The 23,971-nt window shown below is 38.1% G+C and overlaps 1 protein-coding gene across 3 annotated transcripts in view; it reads right to left on the bottom strand.

Annotated features, from left to right (window-relative positions):
- HMGCLL1 (3-hydroxymethyl-3-methylglutaryl-CoA lyase like 1) overlaps positions 1 to 23,971 on the bottom strand; it is a 180,749-nt gene that overhangs the window by 4,630 nt on the left and 152,148 nt on the right. The gene's annotated exons all lie outside the window — the stretch shown is intronic.

Genomic DNA, 23,971 nt, shown 5'->3' with positions numbered 1-23,971 from the left:
ATTTGCCCAAGGTCATGTCTGTCTCCAGAGAGTTCACACTGGAATTTATGGTTTCTGGAAACAAGCAAATTGGTACAGGTCATGTATGTGGGGATATCAGAGGTAGGGGATATGTGTGTGCTGGAGATGTCCTTCAAGACATGATTACAGTGGGGTCTGAAAGGAACCCTGAAGATCAGAGGATTGGAGAAGACTGGAGAAGAGAGGCAGGCATGTCATACCTTGTAAAAGGCACAGTTGGATGATCAGAAGCTACCAAGAGGCATAATCTGATTATTCAACTCCTGGATATTAAAGAGAAAAAGTAACATGACTTCTGCTAAAATGAGCAGCCCCTTAAAGCAGAGATCTTGGGCAGCACGTTAGGTCAGCCATTCACATTCCCAGGATCAGAACCATACATCGTGGCTACATCTCCAGAGTCAGCCTTACAAGACCTGGGCTCAGACTTGAGAATCTGAGCTTTTCACAAGATCACGGATGCTGCTCTTGCTGCCAATCTGGGGATCACACTTCCTTTTGTTTTTCTTTTTGATTAACTTTTTATTTTAGAAGAGCTTCAGATCTTCAGAAAGCTGGTGAAGAACAGAGCATTCCCATATATAATGCACCTAGTTTCCCATATTGTTACATTATCTTACATGATTATGGTAACTCTGTCACAGCTGATGGAACATAATCGATATGGTATTAATGTCCACACATGATTCTGATTTCCTTATTTTGAACTTAATGTTCTTGTCTGTCCTTCAGTTTGGATTTGTCCAGTGTTTTTCTAATGGCTAGACTAGAATTCTGAAATATTTCGAGGAAGACCACAGAGGTGAAATGCCATTCTCAATACATCGTATTAAGGGTACACACTGTCAACAAGATTGATGACTGATAAGCACCTGGATCACCTGGCTGAGATAGTATTTGTCAGGGTTCTGCAGTAAGGAAGCCTCTGCTCCCCACTTTCCTGACTGTACTCTCTGGAGAAAAGTCACTATGTGCACCTCACACTTAGAGGTAGAGAGTATCTACAGAAATCACTTGGAATTCTCCCATTTGGGAGATTTGTATATTCTCCTCGATTTATTCAAACATTGTTTTTTATCAGTAGGCACTCAAGGTATTTTTTTTTTCAGTTTGGTTTAGAATCCAATATTATATATTTTGTGGATCAGGTTGTTTAAGATTTGGTTTTTAGCAGCTCTTTCAGTTGGTTCCTGTGTCTTTTTGTCATAACAAAGGGACTGTGTTTTGAACCATTCTTCTAGATTTCGCCTTGAGACTTAAGATACCTACACTAAAGCCTACAAGGTTTAAAAAAATTTTTTTTTGGATGATAGACCAAAACAGTTAACAGAGGTGATCACTGGGTGGTATGATTACAGGTAATTTATTTTAATTTTGTTTGTCTTTATTTTCCGATTCTTTCACAATGAATGCTAATTATATATAAAGTATTTTAAAAAAAAGGTTTCTGTAAACCTATGTGGTAGAATAACATTATGTAAAAGAGAATGAACATAAATGAATCCAAGGCTCATTTTCTTGATTAACATCATTATTTTGCAACTAAGTGATCTTTCTAGGGTGTGAGACTGCAGGGTTAATCTGCATACAAAATCTTTAAGACATGATCTGAGTGAAAGGTTACCTGGAAAATGGCCTTTCCCTATTTCCTAGAATCTGAAGAGCTGTAGACCTGGGGATTTTCTATCTGTAAGCTCTATTCCCAAGTTAATTGAATCAATTCTATGCACTATGTGGCTTTAAAGCAAATTTGAAGAGTTTGTTAAAGTATATATTACCTGTGAAGGAGAACATAAAGATATTAATGTTTTAATATTCTCTTTTGAATTCTCTTTTAAAAAAAATCATGGTACTACTTTAAAAGCACTTTTTATGCAGTATCTCCTAAATTCTGACCTCTATTAAATGTTCAATTCTCCCTAGAAATAAATCTTAATGGATAATGTTATCCATATACTAAGCTATGATCTAATTCTTAAATAAGCTGCTTTAGGAGCACCTAGGTGGCTCAATTGGTCAGGCGTCTGACTCGGTTTTGGCTTAGATCATGATCTCAGGGTTGTAGGATCTTAGGGCTCCATGCTCAGTGGGGAGTCTTCTTGAGATTCTCTCTCTCCCTTTCTCTCTGTGCTCCCTTCTTCCCCCCTCATATGAACTTGCTTGCTTTTGCTCACGCTCTCTCTCCCTAAAATAAATAAATCTTTAAAAAAATAAACAAGCTGCCTTGAAACTTTGCAACTATGAAAATTTTGTTTTACTATGTATATTTTCTTTACATCTACTTCCCTATTCCATTGGAAATGATACATACTATGATGTAAACAAGTTCTTGACAGAGTAGGAAGAAAAACATTTATTTTCTACATTTATTCTTGATGGTAAATAGAGGGACAATTTTTGTACTTACTGAAATAATACCATGTATTTGAAGATAATAGATGGGATCTTAGATGATTTTATCATACAAGAGATTGTCTTCATTAAAAGATGATTTGTAGATACTCCCTTTCCCATGTCTCCAAACACAAACCACTATTTTCAGGCTTTCACATTCCTATGGGTATGGGTGTGTGTGCACACATGTGTGTTCCCGGTGTGTGTGTGTGTACGCGTGCTCACACTCAAACGTGAGCAGGTTTTTGCACCATAGATTGAAAAACAAAGCATTTGTTTTGAGGGAAAGTACATCTTTAGATGAGAAACCACAAGGTGGCAATGTAGCTTCAAAATCCACCAATTTAAAGTCGAGCATTTACAACCCCACTGTGTTCCAGCCTCCCAAAATGACAAACATGTAAATAAAGCACTTCCGAAAAAAAATAGTTATTTTTATAATATAATGAGGAACTTCCACTAATGGTATAGAATAATAAAAAATATACTGAACCGCAGTTTGTAGTCTTCCTTTGACTTGAACCTGTTTACGAAGTGCATTCTTTGTGCCAGCAATTGGAATCCATACAAAGTACTATAGCTCATGGAGTTCAGCATTAGAAATTAAAATTACATATTTTGTCACTGAGAAGTAGCATACTATTATCAAGCTAGGAACCATTTTCCTCAGAGCTAAGGGAACTAGTAGTCCTCCCTAAACTAAAACCCAGAACTCAAAGGGTTGAGGTGTCCTTGGCTCCCAGCTTCCTCCAAGCTCATGATGAAAGCTATTAATCCAGTAACCAGGAAATGATAAACTTGAGTTTAGTTACGTGTGCTCTGTCTGCTTGAGCTCTATACTTATGTGCTTGGACTTAGGTGCTGAGAAAAATGAATAAGATATTAGTAGCCACTTTTTCTGGAAAATGGTAAATTGTAGATAAACCATGAGCACATCATTCTGTGCTACAATCTTAGGAGTATTAATTTTGTGTAGTGCTTAGATGCCCTGACCGTGCTGATATGCTAACGAAAAGTACATCTTGACTTTTTCTTAGTGCTGTAAGAACTTATTTCCCAAATAAAATAAGAAATCCGTAAGAGGAGTCAAATCTTTTTGCAAAGCTTATAATGTCCTATATCTTCATGATTTAAAAATATTTAGTGAAATCTCAAATTTTAGGTATTGAGGATACTAAAATCTTAAGGAACATGTACAATTTTGATATGTTAATTTTTGAAATGACCTCTTTACCCTCTAAGATCAACTTTTTCTTTAAAAAATCTGTAATGTTAGATTTAATTTAAAATGAGATGTTTCTGATGGTGTAAGTTACCCATTTTTGGATTTAAGTTACTTGGGTGGGGAAAGATAAATGTTCATGTGGGATAAATATTAAAAATGTACTCCTTTTTTAAATAGCTGTTTCCTTAGCCATTCCTAAGCCCGTGTACCCTCCAACAGAGGATTGCAATTATCCAAGCATAAGGTGCTGCTTGTATTCCAGTGATCAGGCCAGATAACACTAATGGAGCAGGGCACTCTTGCCAATAAGCCCAGAGCTTGCCTTGAGCTACTTCTCAACCAGCATTCTAAAGGGTTACTATATACTGAGTTATGATACCACCTGAGAAATAACACTGTTTGCATTCATGTGTACTGGGAATGTAACATGTAAATCACAGATAATGAACAGTTAGCATACATGACTTAAGCCCAGTGTTTTAATTAAGTGAAGTATATACCAAAATTGGTATGTAAATGATGATAGGCATATATATTACTGTTGGGGGATAACTAAGCTAGTGGTGACACTTTCATATAACCTCCCTCCTCTTTGAAAAGGTTTTCCTACATGCTTCATTCTTCTTTGCCTTACTACACATAATGAGACAGATTATATTCTTACCTTTATTTAGTATATTTCAAATGGAGATAGAAATGGGACTGTGTACATAGAAGGGGGGTAAGGAAACGGATAAACAGATAACAAGGGAATTCTCAATTTCAGTAAAATAAAATAATAGACTATTAGTGAACATTTATTGAATGTTTATTTTGTCACAGATCCTGCGTCTTAGGCCTTATATATGATAAAGCTGCACAAAGTTAGGGTGAAATGCGTAGTAACCCATGTCCATTTTACTGATGAGAAGACTGAGGCTCCAAGAAGATAAGCACTATTTCCTGCTTCAAACAGTGTAAGACAGAGGAAGAATGCAAATAGCTGTGTGCTACTGTCAAATTTTAATTGTTAACATTTCATTAATACTGTATGCCAGGCACGTGACTAAACACTTTGCACGGTTTCATTTAATCCATGTAATAACGTCAGGAGGCAAGGTGTGAATTAGGAAGAGAATGTTGACAAATCAAAAGGCTTCATTTTCTTAAGACGCTTTTTTCAACTTTCTGAAAAGTCTCTACACAATGTAGTAATAGGAGGCTTTCAAGAAAGTAAATGATCATTGTCCAAAGGGTTTTTTCCTAGGAAGCTAGCCCAAGAAAATAGCTAGAAATGTTATAGATTCATGGTTCAAGAATGGATATTCTTTGTAGCATGATTTGTAATAGGAAAAAAAGGCCATAAGTTAAATGTCCAATAATAGGGAAAGAGTTAACAAATTATATTAGACTATTATGAAACCATTAAATATTTTCAATGAATATGTAATGGTATAGAAAAATGATGATAAGAAACTGGAAGATAGGAGTGTTTGGGTGGCTCAGTTGGTTAAATGTCTGCCTTCAGCTCAGGTCATGATCCCAGGGTCCTGGGATCAAGTCCCACATTGGGCTCTCCGCTCAGTGGGGAGTCTGCTTCTCCCTCTCACTCTCCCTCCCTGCTTTCCTTTTGTCTCTCTCTCTCTCTCAAATAAATAAAATCTTTAAAAAAAAGAAAAGAAACTGGAAGATAGGACCATGCTTGGCATCATTCATTTGTGTTTCTAAGAATTTTTTTATCCTCCCTAATAAGTACATATCACACATGTAATGTGTACTCTTGTTTCATCATGATCCCCTTCTTCTGCCAGAACAATACCCCTAAACCATACTGGCCTTTCTCATTTCTTGGTTTCAGTCTAAATTCTAGAGATGATTCCTCTAGGAATCATCTACTTCTGCCTGTTCTTGAGTGGCTATTGGTCCTATACTGCACTTCTTCAGTAACCACCTATTCCCTCTAACCTACTGGCATAAAATAATTAAGTCAGTCCCCCTCAAACTTGAATGAGCATAAGATTCCAGTTACGATGTCTGACTAGAGGGTGTTACACTAAATGAAATAAATGGGACAGAGAAAGACAAAAGCCATATGATTTCACTTATATGTAAAACCTAAAAGAAACCCAAAACAAAAGAACAAGCATTTATGATGTCTGAGGTAGGACGTGAGCTTCTGCATTTCTAACACCTCCCAAATTATGCAGAAGCTGCTACTCCCCAGAACACACTTGAGTGGAAAGAAACTCCGGTTCTTCTAGGAAAGAACTGGTTCTTAGGTGTCAGTATAACCTGGTCCAGTCACTATGGTGATGCCATCTTGCCTTGCACAGTGTTGCTCAAATGGGACCACCTGAGTATCAGGTTTACCTAAAGTCCTGGTTAAAAAGGCAGATTTCTGTTGTCTACCCCAAAACTGAGTTTTTTTTCTTGTAAAGTCAAAGCATTTGCATTGTTTCAGCCTCCAAGTTGACTTTTATGCATAATAAAATTTGAAAATAACCTGATTTACCTGTTCATCTGTGGCAGATAGTGCTGGCTCTTCAGCAAAAATTTGTTTCCTCCTCTTCTGAGATTCAGCTAGGTGACATAACCAAATTGCCCTTTAATTTAGGTGTGGTTCTGTGACTGTAGGTTAGCCAGTGATGTGCAAGCAAAGTGATGCAAGCCATTTCTAGAATATTTCTTTTCAGAAATTCTGTCAATAGTCAAATGCAGATGACAATGAGGCCTTAGGGAATGGTGAGCCAAGAAATGGGAAGAGCCTGGGTCCATGAATTACCATGTGGAGGAGAGATAGCCACTGACAAAAACCTGTTCAGTGAGGAACAAACATCCATGTGTTTGAGCCGTTATTCATTTTGGGGTATACAGTTATATCAGCCAATTAGAAATAATATTCCAATTGATGGCATAGATTAAAATCTACATTTTTCCAGCTATTTTCTATTCCATCTGTTTTGTTTTTCCTCTTTTCTATCTTTTGTTTATTTTTTAATGATTCCATTTTCTCTTTTATTGACAATATTTCTACCTCTTTAAATTTTTTAGCACTCTATGGTTTACAATATAAACTTTAATAAGTCTACCTTCAACTCTCCATGACACAGGTAGGGAAGGACCTTACAATAGTATATTCTCAATTCCATCCAACCATCCTTTGTGCTATAGTTTCCCTACCTTTACTTTTATATACCCGTAATACATTTACATACCCATGAAGTGTTGTTCTTTTTTTGCTTTAGGCAGTTACCTTTTAGAGCAATTAAATTTTAAAAAATTATCTTGATTCACTCCACTTTTTCTCTGAAGAAACTTGACAGGAATAAGAATATCAGCGATTCAAATCCTAGTATTTAGTTAACACTCATCTTTTGGCGGTAAAAGAAGATGAGTTAGTGAAAGACATGAGGAGTTCAGGAGGAGGTCCAATGTCACAAGCCAGAGTAGGGAAAGTTTCTCTAAATACTTTTTTTTTTTTTTTTGAGAGGGAGAGAGAGTGCGAGGAGGGAGAGGAGAGGGAAAAATCTCAAGCAGGCTCCGTGCTCAGTGTGGAGTCTGACGTGGGGCTGTATCTCATGACCCTGAGATCGTGACCTGAGCCAAGATCAAGAGTCATACACTTAACCAACTGAGCCACCCAGGTGCCCCAAAGTTTCTTTAAATACTTATACCACAGTGACGAATACCTCACCTACATAAGGAAAGTAAGACCTGAGAAAAATCTGTATTTATGAAATTGACAAATTTTGATATTGATGGGTTCAGCAGAGACCAGACTAGGAGAGCTGGGAATTAACTGAAAAACAAATGGAGGTCATACAGCCTAGTTCTTAAAAAATCAGTTTAGGGAGACTTGTATTTGAACTTGTTCTGCCACTTGTTAACTGTGTGATGTTGATGTTACTTCTCTGTCCCATCAGCTATAAGATGAATATAATAGTACTGAATCATGGGCTTGTTGAGGACTCAGTGGGATCTTCCATGGAAAGTGCTTATCACATAGGATGGCATATAACACACAGCAAATGTTGGCTTTAACAAGTATATGTCAAGGGTATAGAGACAGAAGACATGTGGTGATAAAGAAGAAAACCAGGGTATAATTGGGGGTATATGAATGGGGAGATATGGAGGATATTTGAGACCTGTAACTTGGAAGGCTTAAGGGACAGAGGTAAGTAAATGGAAGTAAAGAATGATACCACACATAGAAGAGAAAATTCACAGAGGAAAAAAACCTTAGAGAGTGTAGATGAGTTTGGAATTAAGGCAGTTTAGCTAGAAATTAGTGGAGAATACTATCCTTTGAGGTGGGATGGACAGAGGTACAGAGATATGTTAAGGGAACACAGACCCTGAGGTCTTCACAGAAATAAATGATCAATACTCTCAGAAACACAGTAATTGAGTTAATCGGGGAGTTAGTTCAGAAACAAGTTAAGTCCTTTTTAGCTCCCTGACACTAGCTTCTCTTGGACCAGCCCTACCCTCCACTTAACACACTCTTGGATGTGTGCACAGAGGTGGATGCATAATGAAGAGGAAGGAAAGGGGACGGATCCATAAATAACACCATGTAAACAATAAAAAAATGTACTTATACATATGGAAGTGACTTTTTAATAAGAATCTGTAAATGCCAGATTTTTACAACTAGAAAATTTAGTCAATTTTCTCTATGATTGATTAATTGATTTAAAGGGAACTAAGCCCCGGAGTTCCTAGTGGGGCTACCAAAAGTCACAGAGGTCATTATTCTAGAGATGGATCTAGAATTTAGACCTTCATGTTTTTGTAATTTCACTGGTAGGAGGTAAATAACTTCCAATTCCAAATTAATGTTAGTGGGAGGCCTATGTAATAGTGTAAATATGCTATACTAAATATTAAGTAAATATTAAGTAAAAAAAAAAAAAAGTTACAGAATGAGAGCACAGTCATGCCTGATAAGAATTAGGTGTTACAGTGTTATTAGTACTCACAAACCAAGGAGTGCTTGGGATAGTGGGAAGACCAAATTTTGGTAAGAGGAGGGGAGTCAAAATAGCAGGTAATATATACAAACTATATGAGGGCAAGAGCCTTCCTCTGTCTCACTCCATTATAGGCTCAGCCTGTAGCATAGCACTCAGAACATGATGAGTTATTTCACAAGTATTTCCGAAAGAATGCAACAAATAATGTACCTAAAAGAACAATGAATGCAATAGCAAGTCCTGCGAGCAAGTATAACCATACATGGTAATAAGTGAACTTGATACAATTCAATTGGAAACACAGAACTGTATAAGGAGGATACTAAAATAAATGAAACAGTTCAGTGGATCACCACCTACTTTGTTTGCTCCCTAAACCTCCTTCTCTTCGTACCACCTTCTCATAAAACGGGTTCCTGGAACCTGTTTGTTTGTTCAGTGACTCCTTAGTAATCCTCAGTGCAGCTGATGGACCTAAATTGGATCAATCGCAGTCTCCTCCCCCATAATTTAGAAGAGAAACAATAACAGAATCCACCTTTCTAAAAGGTGAGATGTAGGGTGCCTGGGTGGCTCAGTTAGTTAAGCGACTGCCTTCAGCTCAGGTCGTGATCCTGGAGTCCCGGGATTGAGTCCCACATCGGGCTCCCTGCTCAGCAGGGGGTCTGCTTCTCCCTCTGACCCTCTTCCCTCTCGTGCTCTCTCTCTCATTCTCTCTCTCTCAAATAAATAAATCTTTAAAAAAAAATAAAATAAAAGGTGAGATGTAGAGCATATGAGGTATGGACAAGCAACTTTTTCCATGAGCAATGCAAAGTAGAGAAATTGAGTCTGCAGTAAGAGGGAAAAGGAAGCATCATTGAATTAGAAATGTCTCTTGAATTCCAGACAGCTTCTCAATCTTTCTGAGGTCCAGCTTCATTTCCTCCCTTTGTTTTTGAAATAACGTTTAATTAGAGCTATGCCAGGTGCGTTAAACCATACAATAATCGTAGGAAGTAGGTATTATTATCATTTTCATTTTATAAGTGAGAAAACTGAGCCACGGAACATTTAATATGATCATGCATGATGTTACATATTTGGTAAGTGATGTAAGCTGAGATGCAGGATCAGGTGGAAAAACCTCTAAATCTCTGCTCTTGACTTGTGTGTATACTTCTCTAAGAGGTTTCCACGGGACATCCCTGTATCCTCATAACAGTCTCCTTTTTGCTTGAGGTAGCTTGAGTTGGCTACTGTTACTTGGAAACAAAGAATAGTAACTAACACATCATTAAGTTAGTGACCTGGTGGAGAAGATATTCATAAATACAGAGAACAATAATGTAAAGTAGAGTGTGGTAGCTGCTATGAGAATTACAAACAGAGCTATTCAGAAACACCAGTGAGACAGTATCTATATTTTGCAGTAGAGCAAGGAAGGAGGGGCAGTGTGAAAAGGTTGATGAATAGTTTGGCTCTGCTTTGGGCCTTGAAGGATGTTGACAAGTGGAGGATGGTGAGGGAAAAGATACTCTACAGAGAGGGAACAGCTTGAGAAAAGGCACATATGATGAACAGGCCAAGGATGTACTGAGAATATTTTAATGAGACTTATATTGTAGGGGCTGTTGAGGTGTGGAAGGAGTACAGCTCCAGATCATGATAGGCCCTGAATGCCTTTCTCTGGGGGATGAACTTTATTCCCTAAGAAATAAAGAGCTACTTATGGTTCATGAATAATCATGACATCATCAGCATTTGTTTTACTCAAATTTTGTTATCAGGGGAGCAATAACTGAGATGGATAGAAGGTTGAGAAATATGTAAGTAGAAGTACTTGTTAGAAAATTAGTACAATGCATGAAGTCACTGGTGATGAGTACTTAAAATAAAGCAGAAGGGGAAAAAGATTTTTGTTAAGGAACAAATTTGACATTTATGAGGTAAAATAGTGTCTAAATGAATAATAATGGAAGAAAGAGGTGTCATTGACAAAAGCAGTGATTTCTAGCTTTAATAACTAAGATGATCCATTAACTGGAATGGGATATAGAATCAACTCTAGTGAAAGGTAGAAGATGGTTTCTTGGAAATCATTACAGATATAAAAAACTGGATATTTAACATGTCGCTTCTTAAAGCATCCCTGCTTGTTCAAGACTAGCTTTAATTCTTAATCTTTCATTGCATACCTATTTCTTCTCATTTACATCTGGGGTGATCCATGGCTTTGGTAATGTTCAAATTTATGGTTAAGCATTCTTACAACCCAAAGAACTGGCCTCCACTGGGTAGTGGAATAATTTAAAAAGATATGACAACGTGCTTCCTGGGTCCCTGAGTTGAAAGCTCCTCCTCTCCGCTGAGTACCAGGGATGTGGTTGGGGGAATGGGTGATAGGAGTTCCAGATAGGTTTAGGGGAGCCCTAGAATACAGGGACTGGTCCTGCTTCCAAACGTGTATGCTGGAGGGTGTACAAGACTCAAAATCTCCCATCCAGTTGGGTGGGATTCCAGGGTAGCAAAAGTGAAGTGAGGAGCCTGGCAAGTGGGACCTAAGGCAGCCTCAAAGATAAAAGGCACTCAAACCTGGCCATCAGACCAGGCACTCAAACCTGGCCATCAGACCATGGTGGATGGATACTCAAACTCCTTTCAAACTAAGCAAGAGCATAATAAGAACAAAAGGCAAAGAAGGGCAGGGGAAATTTGAGACACTGAGTTTTGAATGGAAATGACTAAGCTGATTAACATTAGTATTCAGCCATTAATTAGGAGATATTTGGGGCATTTAAACTGAAGGTTCATTAAACTGAACTGAAGTTTAAAGCATTTCACAATATTACATCACTACATGAATATTACTACTCAATCCTTGTTCATTTCAAATAGTTCAAGTTCGGTCTCCCTCCCTCCCTCCCTCCCTCCCTTCCATCCTTCCTTCCTCCCTCCCTCCCTTCCTTCCTTCCTTCTTTCTGAGAGGGGGGAGAGAGAAAGAGAGTCTTAAACACTGGGTGTGGAGCCGGATGTAGGACTTGATCTCACAATCCTGAGATCATGACCTAAACTGAAATCAAGAGTTGGATGAGTAACTGACTGAGCCACCCAGGTGCCCCAATCTGATTTATAAATGACTTACCGGGAATCTTGGTTACTCTAAAGACACAATCGATCAGAGTATCTCGCAAGATATTTATGGTAATAATGGTGTTAATTTTTCTAAGCAGTGAGTATAACTTGAAAAGAGAGAAAGCTGAGTACACATGAAATCAAAATAGATTTTCCTTCAGTTGAAGCCAGTTAACTGAAAGAAGGTAGGAAAACAAAAGTAAGTGTAATCATATTTAAATGTATAGGATGTGAAGCAGGTTTGGACCAAACCAACATATCTGGAAAATACGATATAATCAATGGTTGAGGCAATTGCGGGTATTTATCTTGGATAAGACTCAGAGGTAGATAATATTTGAAGTTACAGGATTCAAGATCATTATGTGGTCAAGAAAGTAGACATACTCTATATGATTCCAGAGGAAAATTGACAGAGGTAGATTTTGCTTGATTATGAGAGATAACTCTGTAGCCATTCAATGCTGCCTAAACTTGATTAGCTCTCAAAATAATGATCTCGCTGCCACTGAAACTATTAAAAGACAATCTAAAGGTAGTAGAAAGAATCCCTTCTACAGTGAGTGAAACTATTGGCTTTGATGGCCCCTAGGAATTTCATCCAATCCTAAGTCTGTCTATAAATCCATGTTTCACTTAGCTTGCTCAGTAACATCTAATTTTGTCATAAAGTTATAAACATAGACAACATTAAAATATGAAGTGCTGCTTCTAATATTCCTGGGGTAGGTCCATTCCTTGGCATCTGAATACAACAGGTAAATTCTAAGCAAAGACACAGCAAAGACCTATAAAACATAGTTTAAGGGAAAAAAAAACTTGAAGATGCTCCTGAAGGGTGTCAAACCCACACATATTTGGTATTTGCGGCAAGGCTGCCAAATACCACTAGAATTACAAAAGCTCCCATATCACTTGTAACACATTTTAGGATTTGTTTTAACTTTAATACTTCCAAACATCTAAAATCCAATGCCACCCTTAGTTAAAAGTGAAAATAGAGTAGCAGATAGGAATTTTTAGATCTGAGTCCAAGTACTATTCCCTCACTTGGCTAGATAACATTCAGAGAAAAAGAAAAATCACCTATGAAATATGTAGGAAAATACAATATTAACCACGGAAAAAACGGATTGATATGGCCAAATATCCTGTTTGGGCAAGAATAAAGTAAGACAACTCAACTTTCACAACAGGAAGGCTGCCACCTGCATCTCTGATTTCCACAGTGCATAGCCCTGTGATGGTCAAGTGCCTGCTTGCTCTGAGAGGTCATTCTTGTCTGTCCCTTTTCTGTTCTTTAACACAGGGGACTGCCTGTGCAGCCTGCCTTCCCCCAACTCCCACATGAGCTAGATTCCAACTGGTTCAGACGACAGAAGGCTCTGTTGGAGAAAGAAACTACAATATTCCCCCTTTCTGTTTCAGGTGCTATTTCTAGCAGAGCCTGTTTCCTCAGTGGCTCTAAATGTTGACCATGGACAGGCCCACAGTTCCAACTTCCTCCTGGTGACTCTGGATGGTGGGTTCCTGTAACAATGTCTTCTTTCTTTGTCCAGCCAAGGGGCCTCACTGATGTTACAGTGGTGGTTTCTTGCTCCTGCTTATATCAGGAGTGCCTCCTTAAAAGTGAGAGCACTGAGGGGCAAGCTACAAGAAGGTACTCACTCTCAGAGCAGAGTACAATCAGCACCTGAGAATGAGTGCTCCCTAAATGATGTGCCCTAGGCACCTGGTTACCCTGCCCTAACCCAGAACCTGCTCATTTCTGGATTGCTTTGCTGCCTAATGTTTAGTTTTATGGTTCTCCAGTCACCTGTGCACAATTTCCTGGATTCGGCTGCTTACATGGCTCCTGTTTTCTGGCTGGACCCTGAAAGATCCAAGTATCCATTTCATGGAGTTGTCTGAATTTGCTTCTATCTAGCTCCTACCAAAGGCAAATTGAGAAAATATTAAAGGAAGACCTTTTTAGGAGTATACAATCCCTCCTCTTCTAAGTATTTTAATTCTAGCCTTACATCAATTTAGTTAATCAGAAAGACATAGACCAGGATCTCATGAGCTCGGACTCCTACAGAAATAGCTTCCTTGAATGCCATTTTAAGGTTATTTTCTTGCATTTATTAATAGTTATTATAAACACTAAAAAATAAGTTGTGGTACATGATTTCTCCCCCCACATGTATCTTAAAACCTCCTGCTGGAGATATGGTTCTTAATTTTACTATATCGTGTCCTATATTAATCAGGATGATTAGGTTGAACTAAGGCGGGAAGAAAAAGAGGGGAAATCTATTGGTTCACTTAAGTGGATTGTGGAAAGAGTTTGGAACTAATCTTGGAAAAGACTGGAAACTTTCTCTTTCCTTCTGTCTCCTTCCCTCTCTCCCTCCTTCTCTCTTCACCCTCCCATCTTCCCCTTTCTCCTTCCCTCTGTCTTCATCCCCTTCTCCTCATCATTTCTTTCCTGTGTGGACTTTATTTTTTCATGTCTGCTATGCCAAAGGTCACAGGATTTTATATAAGAAAGGTGAGCACTTTTTCATGAGCTCCAGCCAGGAAACTATTGGGAAAGTTTTGGATCTTTATTGAGCCACCTTGAGTCACATGTCCATCTCTGGACCAGTTATTGAAGTCAAAGATTTCTTGCACTAGGGCCATGAGTCCACCATATCGTACACTTATTAGAGGTGTTGTGTATATGTTGTGTTTGTGTGTGTGTGTTAGGGAGAGTGCTGCAATTTCTACGCCCTCATAAGAACTACATGGTTGGACTTGTGGGGAACAGTTTCTTAGAAGAAGGAAGGTGTTATTTTCACAGATCAAACAAGGACTGCTCAGCAAATTCCTTTGGTAGAAGCCATGTCATATATTCCATTTAAATTTCAGTACCATAAAAACATCAGTGTTTAGCACTCATGTAACTCCTTATGTCTTTGTCTTTAGAAAAGTTAAAACATCAGGTAATGCTCTGTAGTGGCAACTACTGGTCCCACCAGTGCACAAACATTTGTTGAGTTCCTATGTTCTTCTGGGTGCCAGGTATAGAGTCGTGGGAAATAACATGCACAGAATTTGTGCTCTTATGGAGCCAACTTTCTGGTGGAGGAGAAAAACACGTAAGATGGTTAAACGACAAGGTAAGAGTAATTCAGGCAACAAGTGACAGGAAGACATGGCAATTTACACCATTCTTCCAAGAAACTTTGCTTGACAAAGGAGTATTTGAGCTGAGACTCAGATGAAGTAGGAAAGTGAACTTAAGTACTCATCTGAAATAATCATGTTTAAGACAAAATGAACCAAGTCAGGACAAATGCCTTGAAAAGGGATGATGCTTGGTGTGTTGAGATCAGTAAAGAGACCACAATGACTGCAGTGGCAGGAACAGGGAGACAGCGTTAGACAATAACATCAGATGTATGGCAGGGCCAGATCTTGTGGACAAGTATATTTTGATAAGGTCAATATCATTACTGTGGCAAACAGGAGTCTCCATCAGCATTTTTTCGATGGTAGGAATAGAATGGAAAACATCTTAGGGCATTATACTTTTTTCTGTATCATGAAACATTTTGCTGTTTGATAGGCCACAATGTTTTGGATTAGGAAACCACAGTAGACTAAGGAGGATGTTACAGGCCAAAGCTCATGAAGCTATTAACAAATTAACTGAAGTCATGTTTATGCTTTCCTGTCAAATAAAACATGTTGACTTGAACAAAAGTCTTCTGTAATTGACTACAGGAGATTTAGTTTCTTACTAGACAATATAATAATTACATAAATGTCTACTAGTTGAACAGGTTCTGATTTCACAGGGAGACCTCCTTTTTTTGTCAATATTACTATGAAATGATAGCTCTTATGAACATATTCAGCTTCATATAAGCTAAAGAATCAACCAAACAACATATTCAATTATACACTTAGAAAAGGCTTAGGATACCAGTATATTTAAGAGACAGTCCTTGATAGAAAAAACTTATAATCTAGTGGAAAAGCTATGATGTCTATGTGAATATATAGAAGGAAGACTGTGAGAAATACTAATTCAAGTCAATTAGGAAAATATTATAAGAGTTCAAGGAGAAGGAAGTTTTCAGGCCAGGTTAATCAGGGCAAGTTGCATGGAGGAAATGACTTCTGAATCTGGCCTTGAGGACTAGGATGATTTTACAGAGTATGGCACTTGGAAGGAGGCCTTTAAAAAGAACTAAAAACAACACCAATGACTGACCTTGTTAATAACAGTTTCCTGTTTATTGACATTTAACATTAATTCGATTCCTCCCACTATGTAGCACAATTTTGTAGAAGTACCCAAAATATTCATTTACTATTTATAAAAACATTTATTAAGTGGTTTCTATGTACAACTCACTATGGGGACAAAAATAAAAGTTAGATGCAATATTATAGAATGGGTTTTTAAAGATAGGAGTATGATATGTACACACACACATTTTTTAACTTTGAAATGCTACATTACTGAATATGTTTAAGATAGCTATATATAAGTATAGGAGGAGATATGCGTATCTTTATGTTGCTATTGGTGGGTATGTGTGTATATATATTTCAGCCATCTCACATAATTCATGTTTAATTTAGAACTCTCAGAATCTTCTTTACAGCTAGTGTCCACAAGACATCTGAAAGTACTATTGCATTTCTTAATAGAATTAGGTCTGTTCTTGCTCAGTATTTCAGGCCAGTGCCTAATCTTGTATCAATTACTCACATCATCTCACATGTCCAGAAAGAATTTATATCAAAGTTTGTCAGCCATCTAACAAAAATGCATGCATGCTTCTCTAAAGTAGAGCTGTATTTGAAATTTAATTTTACAGAGGTGGAACTCTTCCAGGCATCATATCTCACTAAGGATAAGAGAAATCCAAAACTGTATACAAAATGAAGTACAGTACTGTATAGTTATGCAAAATTTGCTGGTTTCTTATTGCAATATATGTAAAACCAAACATAATACTGTCAAGTTGGTATCTAACTCAAAGGTGAATGATTTATGTACACGAATAACTCATTATCACTTTACCAAAGACAAATGACAATTGAGAGTCGGAGAAAGCACTCACGTTTAATTTTACCCAAGTTTTTGTCCCTTTCACCAACCACATATTTATAAACATCATTTCACACCAGACAAGGTTTGGGGGAATACAATAGATGTGGCCTTTGGGTTTGCTTTTAGTTCTTCAGTAACTGGTATTTGACTTAGGAAGGGTTACTTTACCTCTTTCGGTCTCACTTTCCATATTTGAAAAGTGAGTTGTTGAAATAGTCCCCTTCAAAGTCTTACTTGTAGAGTACCGACAAACATTCTTTTTTTTAAAAAAAGAGGAAGGATAGGGTTTATGGTTACTCTCCTAACTATAAAGGAAATGAGAGATGTTTAAGACCTCCCTATAAAGTTTCAATAAAATGTCATTCAGGGTGCTCATACCTGCCGAACATCAGACATTCATAGCACAGGTTTGCACGTGGTAGACAGTCTGTGTTAGGTGAGTCAGGGAACATATTTTGCGTTTCTAATATATAATTCTACCGATAAGATATATAACAGTTAGGGGGCGCCTGGGTGGCTCAGTCGGTTAAGCGGCTGCCTTCGGCTCAGGTCATGATCCCAGGGTCCTGGGATCGAGTCCCGCATCGGGCTCCCTGCTCTGCGGGGAGCCTGCTTCTCCCTCTCCATCTGCGTGCTACTCCCCCTGCTTGTGCTCTCTATCTCTCTGTCAAATAAATAAATAAAATCTTTAAAAAAAAAAGATATATAACAGTTAAAACTGCATATTTAACATTAAGAGGATAGCATGTTGATTGTACTATAAATCATCGTGCTTCTCAATATATATGAAACTCTTTTTCTAAGTCACAGTTCCAAATGTTTTCTGAGTCATGGATTCCTCCAGGACCAGTATATCCTTTTGCTAGAAAAAAAAAAAAAATGCACAAAAAAGACACACATTCAAGTGAATATATTGATCTGATCCATGGGCAGAATACTTTTCTAAAAGAAATGTATTGAATTCACTTGTCACTTTAATCCAGGGGAGGAAAAATGTTCCATTGTTACTAGTAAGCTGTGTAGCCCATGTCTCTGCACCTTGTGGTGTCAGTTAGTGTTTTTTAACCTAGACATTTCTGAAATTTAGTATGAAGATAAGTTTTAATGTCACCATTTTTTTTATTATTAAAACACCAGCAACATTTAAACATTTATCTGACCAAGTAACATTAAGTAGGAAATGTCTGTGAGACATAAAATAGAAGATGTAATATCTTTTCATGAGAAACAACTTAATGTGTTATATTAAGACTTTTGCCCTTAGGGTGCTGCTACAGAACTTGGAACCAAAATCAGTTAACTCTGTGCCCTGAAAATGGAGAAAAAGAAAAAAAACCACAAATCTAATTTGTAAAATTATTCTGTGGTGTTTTGTTGGCAAGCAGTATAAACATCCTGAAGAATAATGACCCATTGTATTTTTTTAGTCATCCAGACATTCTTTAAGGTAGTAAAGATTTTTTTTTTTTGAGAGTAAATTGTTTTTTGGAGAGTCAAAAAGAAACATGTGGAACACATTCCTTGGCATTCTAAAATCTCCAACTGTGACTGACACATGTACAGTATTTTGAAAGTTAAAAAAAAAATCATACTGTTGTTCTCCAAATCATACTGTATCTGCTAAGTAATACTGCTTTTGAAAAGGTGTGGCTAGTGTGTCAAAGTCTGGTAATCAAGGTTAGGGGGTGTAGGGTGGGAGAGGGACTAAAACCAAATAGGCAAAGAATTATTTGCTACTTTTGAAATACATCGTTGATTAGAATACTTGGCACATGGTGAGAACAAGAATATAATTTCTTCTTTCACGTTCCTTTGAGAGTAAATTCCCTTAATGAAAACAGATTTATTTTGGTACTTCATTTAAAATTAAAACCACTCTTTGAATAAGAGAAGGTAACCATCATTTTATCAGAACGTCAAAAAATGCCACCATAAAATTAGACCAGTATTCTACAAAGTAATATTTTATATTTTAAATGTATGTGTACTTGTGGACCCTGGACTTAAATATATTGAAGAAGTACTCAAGGTAGTCCGCGATGTCACTCTGGCTGCTGCAAAACACAGAGCTGTGTAAAACTACCTGAAAACACATTAATAAGGAAATCCTCCTACTTAAAACTTGAGAGAGGAAAGTCTATAAATAGTAGCAAAATTAAATAAGAATGTAAATGGCTGTTTACTAGTAGGGCAGAAAGTTTGTGTGATTCATTGTGATCCACATGAATGACAAATACAGCAAATCAAGACAATCATTGGCCCCATCAGATATGTAATATATGCGTGTGAATATGGGGCCTTTGGGGCATAACTGATGGAAACCTCCCTTGAAATTAGAGTCAACAAATAAGCCTCTATGAAAACACCTTAGAAATTTTTTAAAAAGATGTAGTAAGAATGACTGTTTTGCTTCTCTATGCTTTTTTTCTAAAATATGAGTTACTTCTTTTCTCCAAAGAGGCAATCTGTCGTCTTGGGACCTTGCCTTCCTCAAAATTTTCACTTTTATCTGTTGGAACCATATCCAAAATTATTTCCATTCTTCCCATGCTAACCACATATGCTCACCTCTTAAATTTCTGGGTTTTGTTCTCTTCCTCAATTATACTGCATCGTAGCTTTCTCCCCCCTGACTGCCCTTGCCCCATGACTACTAGAGCTCTCCTCTCTCCCACATATATCTGCCTTCAACTTTTATATCTGGAATAACAACTATATGGTTTGAATTTCATCTAGAGATTTATTTATGTTTCAAAATGTAATCCATAATACTGTGCCAATACAACCTTACAAATTCTTTAAAGCAATCTAAAGTAGAGCATGCAAATGATCACTGAAAATGCCAGTCATCTTCAGCTGTACTTGGATAAGCTCCTGTAAAATGGTCTAAGGATTATTTTGAATACCACCTAAGACCAAACTGATTATACAGACTTCCTTTGTTATAGGCATGCCCCAGATGCTCAGATCTCATACTGCTGCTGTATATTTCAGCCAAGAGGCTTCTCAGAAGTAGTTAAGGGCAAAATGTATATACCAAACAATGACTCCATCACAGTTAAAACACAGTTTATGAAGGAAAATTGTGCATGGAAGGTACAAAGAGTCTCTTCCCATGTGGAACAGTATGTGTTGTCAATATTCACAAAGAAATTATGTTAGGGTTGGAGTGCTGAGTCCATGCAGCCTTTGCCTGAGAAGAGAGAAAGATATGTGGAAAAAATGGCTTTTGCAATGTAAAAAATTCTGCAACTATTTTAAAGCAAATGAAAAAGAAATGTTATAATTCATAATTTATTTACTGCTATGCCTTAGTTTCCTTGCTTTAGAACTATTACAGAGAAAGTTCCAGAAAAGTTATGCTAGAACATACAAGTTTTCAAAGTGTTCTTGTAAGATAATAAAATATATTCAGATACCGATATTTCAAAATATAACAATAGAAACATAAAAATTTTGGTTTGAAACTGTAGGTCAACTGCAGATTTTCTATCAAATAAAAATACCTACATTTGTTCCCTAAATATAGTAACCCCTTGGCACCTCTCCAGATGGAATCATCACTGAAAGAAAGTGAGCTTTGTCTTTTGTTCTGTTTCTGATTGAGCTGTTCATTTTTCTGCTTCACATACTCCTGCTTTCCTGAGAGAACACAAGGGACATGCTTTCAGTATAAAATATTTCCAAAGTCTTTTGATTGTTTTGAGTCTCCCCTCCAGGGCCATACTCTGTATGTACAGGATCATTTTTAAAAAATGAGAATACAAAACAGGTGGAAATCGGGAACCAAATAAAACTTTTCAGACCAAAATGTCTTATTTTGATTAGAGCTTTGTTCCTTTTTTATCTAGTTTAAATATTATATTGGCAATGAGATTCTTGAACAATTATCTAGGATTAAAATTTCTGTCAAGATACACATTTCTAGAAACAATGACTGTGAGCAATACGAATATTAAATTCCAAGAGAAATTGTTAATTGCTAATGTGTGATAGCTGAAAAAATTACATCTATGTCATTAGATTTTCATGAAGAGGATTCACTGGTTTAAAAATCTTACAAGATTATATAGAAAAATATTAGACTCCTAGTTGCGGAAATCAAATTAAAAAAAGACAAAAGACATAAAAGTCTTATTCTGCAGGGGCGCCTGGGTGGCTCAGATGGTTAAGCGTCTGCCTTCGGCTCAGATCATGATCCCAGGGTCCTGGGATCGAGTCCCACATCGAGCTCCCTGCTAGGCGGGGAGCCTGCTTCTCCCTCTGCCTCTCTCTCTCTCTCTCTCTCTCTCTCTCTGACTCTCATGAATTAATAAATAAAACATTAAAAAAAAAAAGTCTTATTCTGCAGCCATAACATTGATAATGTGACTTAGTGATTTAAGTTTTTTGAGTTCAAGAAAGCACTCCACAGCTAGGCCTCTATATACCCACCTGGATAGACATCTAAAGGATATTTTTAATAGATAAAACCTAAAAACAAAGTTCTCCAAACACAAATAATATGGCAATAGCTAAGCCTGACATTCAGTTTGAATTGTGATTCAAAACAACCTAGTGAGGCCTAACAGTAAAATAAAACTTCCTCGGGGCGCCTGGGTGGCTCAGTTGGTTAAGCGACTGCCTTCGGCTCAGGACATGATCCTGGAGTCCCAGGATCGAGTCCCGCATCGGGCTCCCTGCTCAGCGGGGGGTCTGCTTCTCCCTCTGACCCTCTTCCCTCTTGTGCTCTCTCATTCTCTCTCTCTAATAAATAAATAAAATCTTTAAAAAAAATTAAAAAAAAATAAAGTTTCCTCTGTGTGGATTTCCACAGGTAAAGCCAACACCCTCTCCTACTTTCTAGTCTTTTAGAATTAAGTATTTTGTGCGTTTTCCCAAGCATTGTGAACCTGCCTAAGCTCCCCATGAAATCAGTCCTGGAGGGAGGATGCTTTGTCATAAAGAAGTCTTCTCCTGATTAGAACGTGGTAAGGCAGGTTCTCTTATTTTAAAACCTTTCTTGTTTATTCTGCTTTATACTCCTCTATTTGTTTTGCTTTTTCTTATTAGGTTTATTGAAAGATAGTTGACATGTAACATTATGTAAGTTTAAGGTATACAACATGTCAATTTCATACATTTATATATTGCAAAATAATTACCACCATAGCATTAGCTAATACCTCCATTTGGTCATGTAATTACCATCTCTTGTATATCATGAGAATATTTAAGATCTACTCAATTAACAACTTTCAGGTATATAATACAGTATTATTGGCTATAGTCAACGTGCTGTATATTAGATCCTTGGACCTTATTAATTTTATAATTGGAGGTTTGTACCATTTGACCAATCTGTCCCCATTTCCTCTACCCTGCCAGTCCCACTTACTGTGTTTCTTTGAGTATAGCTTTTTTTAGCCTTCACATATAAGTGGTATCATACAGAATTTGTCTTTCTGTGACTGACTTGTCTCAGTGTAATGCCCTCAAAGTGCATCTAAGTTGTCAAGTTGTCATAAATGACAAGATTTCCTTTCCCATGACTGAACATACATGTGTGTCCATACCACATCTTCATCCATCAAAGGGCACTTAGGTTGTTTCTCTATCTTGGCTATTGTAAACAATGCTGCAATGAATATGGGGTACAGATAGGTCTTTTTTAAACTTTTTTATTAGAAAAGAAAAAAAATATTACATAGGTCTTAATACCTGGACACCAAATATATTCACGAACAGCGACTATCTTCATGTAAACCGTTCTAGGTAGAAGACGCAGATGGCACTCCTCTGGGGGAGGGGTTCCAGCCCCCACCCCAATCAGCCCCATCCCCTCACAGCTCAACTCTTCGGTACACATAGGGGGACAAGCCAAAGGCAGCCCCCACGTGCATTTTTCTTTCGGGTGTCAAAGATCCCTAAATGATCCCAACATCTACCCTTCCTCCTCTTAGATTCATGCCTTTGTAAGATAGCTGCCTAGGACAGGTCAGTAGTGAAGCTCTGATAAAAAACAAACACAAAAGCTACAAAAACAAGAAACACCTTGGGCCCCTTAAGACCATGAGCTACACAAACTACCTCTGTGACCTCCCCATCTCTCCGGGGCAACTACCAGGAGCACACATCCCTTGCAGAGGCCAGTGCAGCCCAGTCATTCTCCTGACTCTATCAGACCACTGTTGTCTTAATTGTTAGGAACAATAAAAATAATAAGGCACATGTTACATATACATCCAGCCAGAAGCCCCGTTGCCCCCTAAGCCTTTGTTTCATGCTACAGTACTGGGGAGCATGTGCCCCCAACTGCGAGCCGCCTGCACACCTCAGTGAGCTTCCTAGGAACCACAATGTTCCCTCTACCTCAATCTTCTTCCCCTCAGGTGGCTATTGTCCATTTCCTAAGAGTAGGCACCAGTCTCTCAGCTCCTGCCTGCCTAAGTCCACCCCCCAAATTCAGTTGTCTCTGCCATGGGGATGGGGTTGGTCCCCAGGCCCAAGTTCAATACTTCTCAATGAATAGTTCTTGGGAGCTATACAGATATTTCTTGGTGATTTGGAAGCCCATTTGCTCAGGGTCAGGGATGGGCTAAAGCCAGAGATGGAAGGAGTGATGGTGGAGCTGAATAGCCCCTGGATCTTAGGCCAGAGGTATAAGTTCAGACACCGCATGAGGGTCAGCTGGAAGCTGGGTACCAGGCTGGGGTCGAGGGCCTGCTGGCCAATGCTGTGGCATCTCTTGCCCTACAGTACACAGATACCCAGCAGTGCCCCTCACAGACCATGGGGTTTGCTGTAGCCCAGATGCAGTAGTTCCTTGCTCACCTGGCTGACCAGCCAGCTGGGCATTGATGACAGCCATTCTAACGGGTATGAGGTAATATCTTGTGGTTTTGATTTACATTTCCTTGAGGATTAGTGGTGTTGAGCACCTTTCTATGTATCTGTTGGCCATCTGTATGTCTTCTTTGGAAAAATATCTGCTCAGTTCTTTTGCCCATTTTTTAAAAGATTTTATTTATTTGAGACAGAGCGCACGTGCAAGAGAGCATGAGCGGGGCGGGGAAGAGGGAGAAGGAGAAGCAGGCTCCCTACTGAGCGGGGAGCCTGATGCAGGGCTCTATCCCAGGACTCAGGGATCATGACGTGAGCTGAAGGCAGACACTTAACTGAGCCACC

Source organism: Neomonachus schauinslandi, chromosome 8 (genome assembly GCF_002201575.2).
Source record: "Neomonachus schauinslandi chromosome 8, ASM220157v2, whole genome shotgun sequence".
NCBI lineage: Eukaryota > Metazoa > Chordata > Mammalia > Carnivora > Phocidae > Neomonachus > Neomonachus schauinslandi.
Note: the sequence above shows the minus strand (reverse complement) of the source record. Positions and strands in the feature narration are given on the sequence as shown.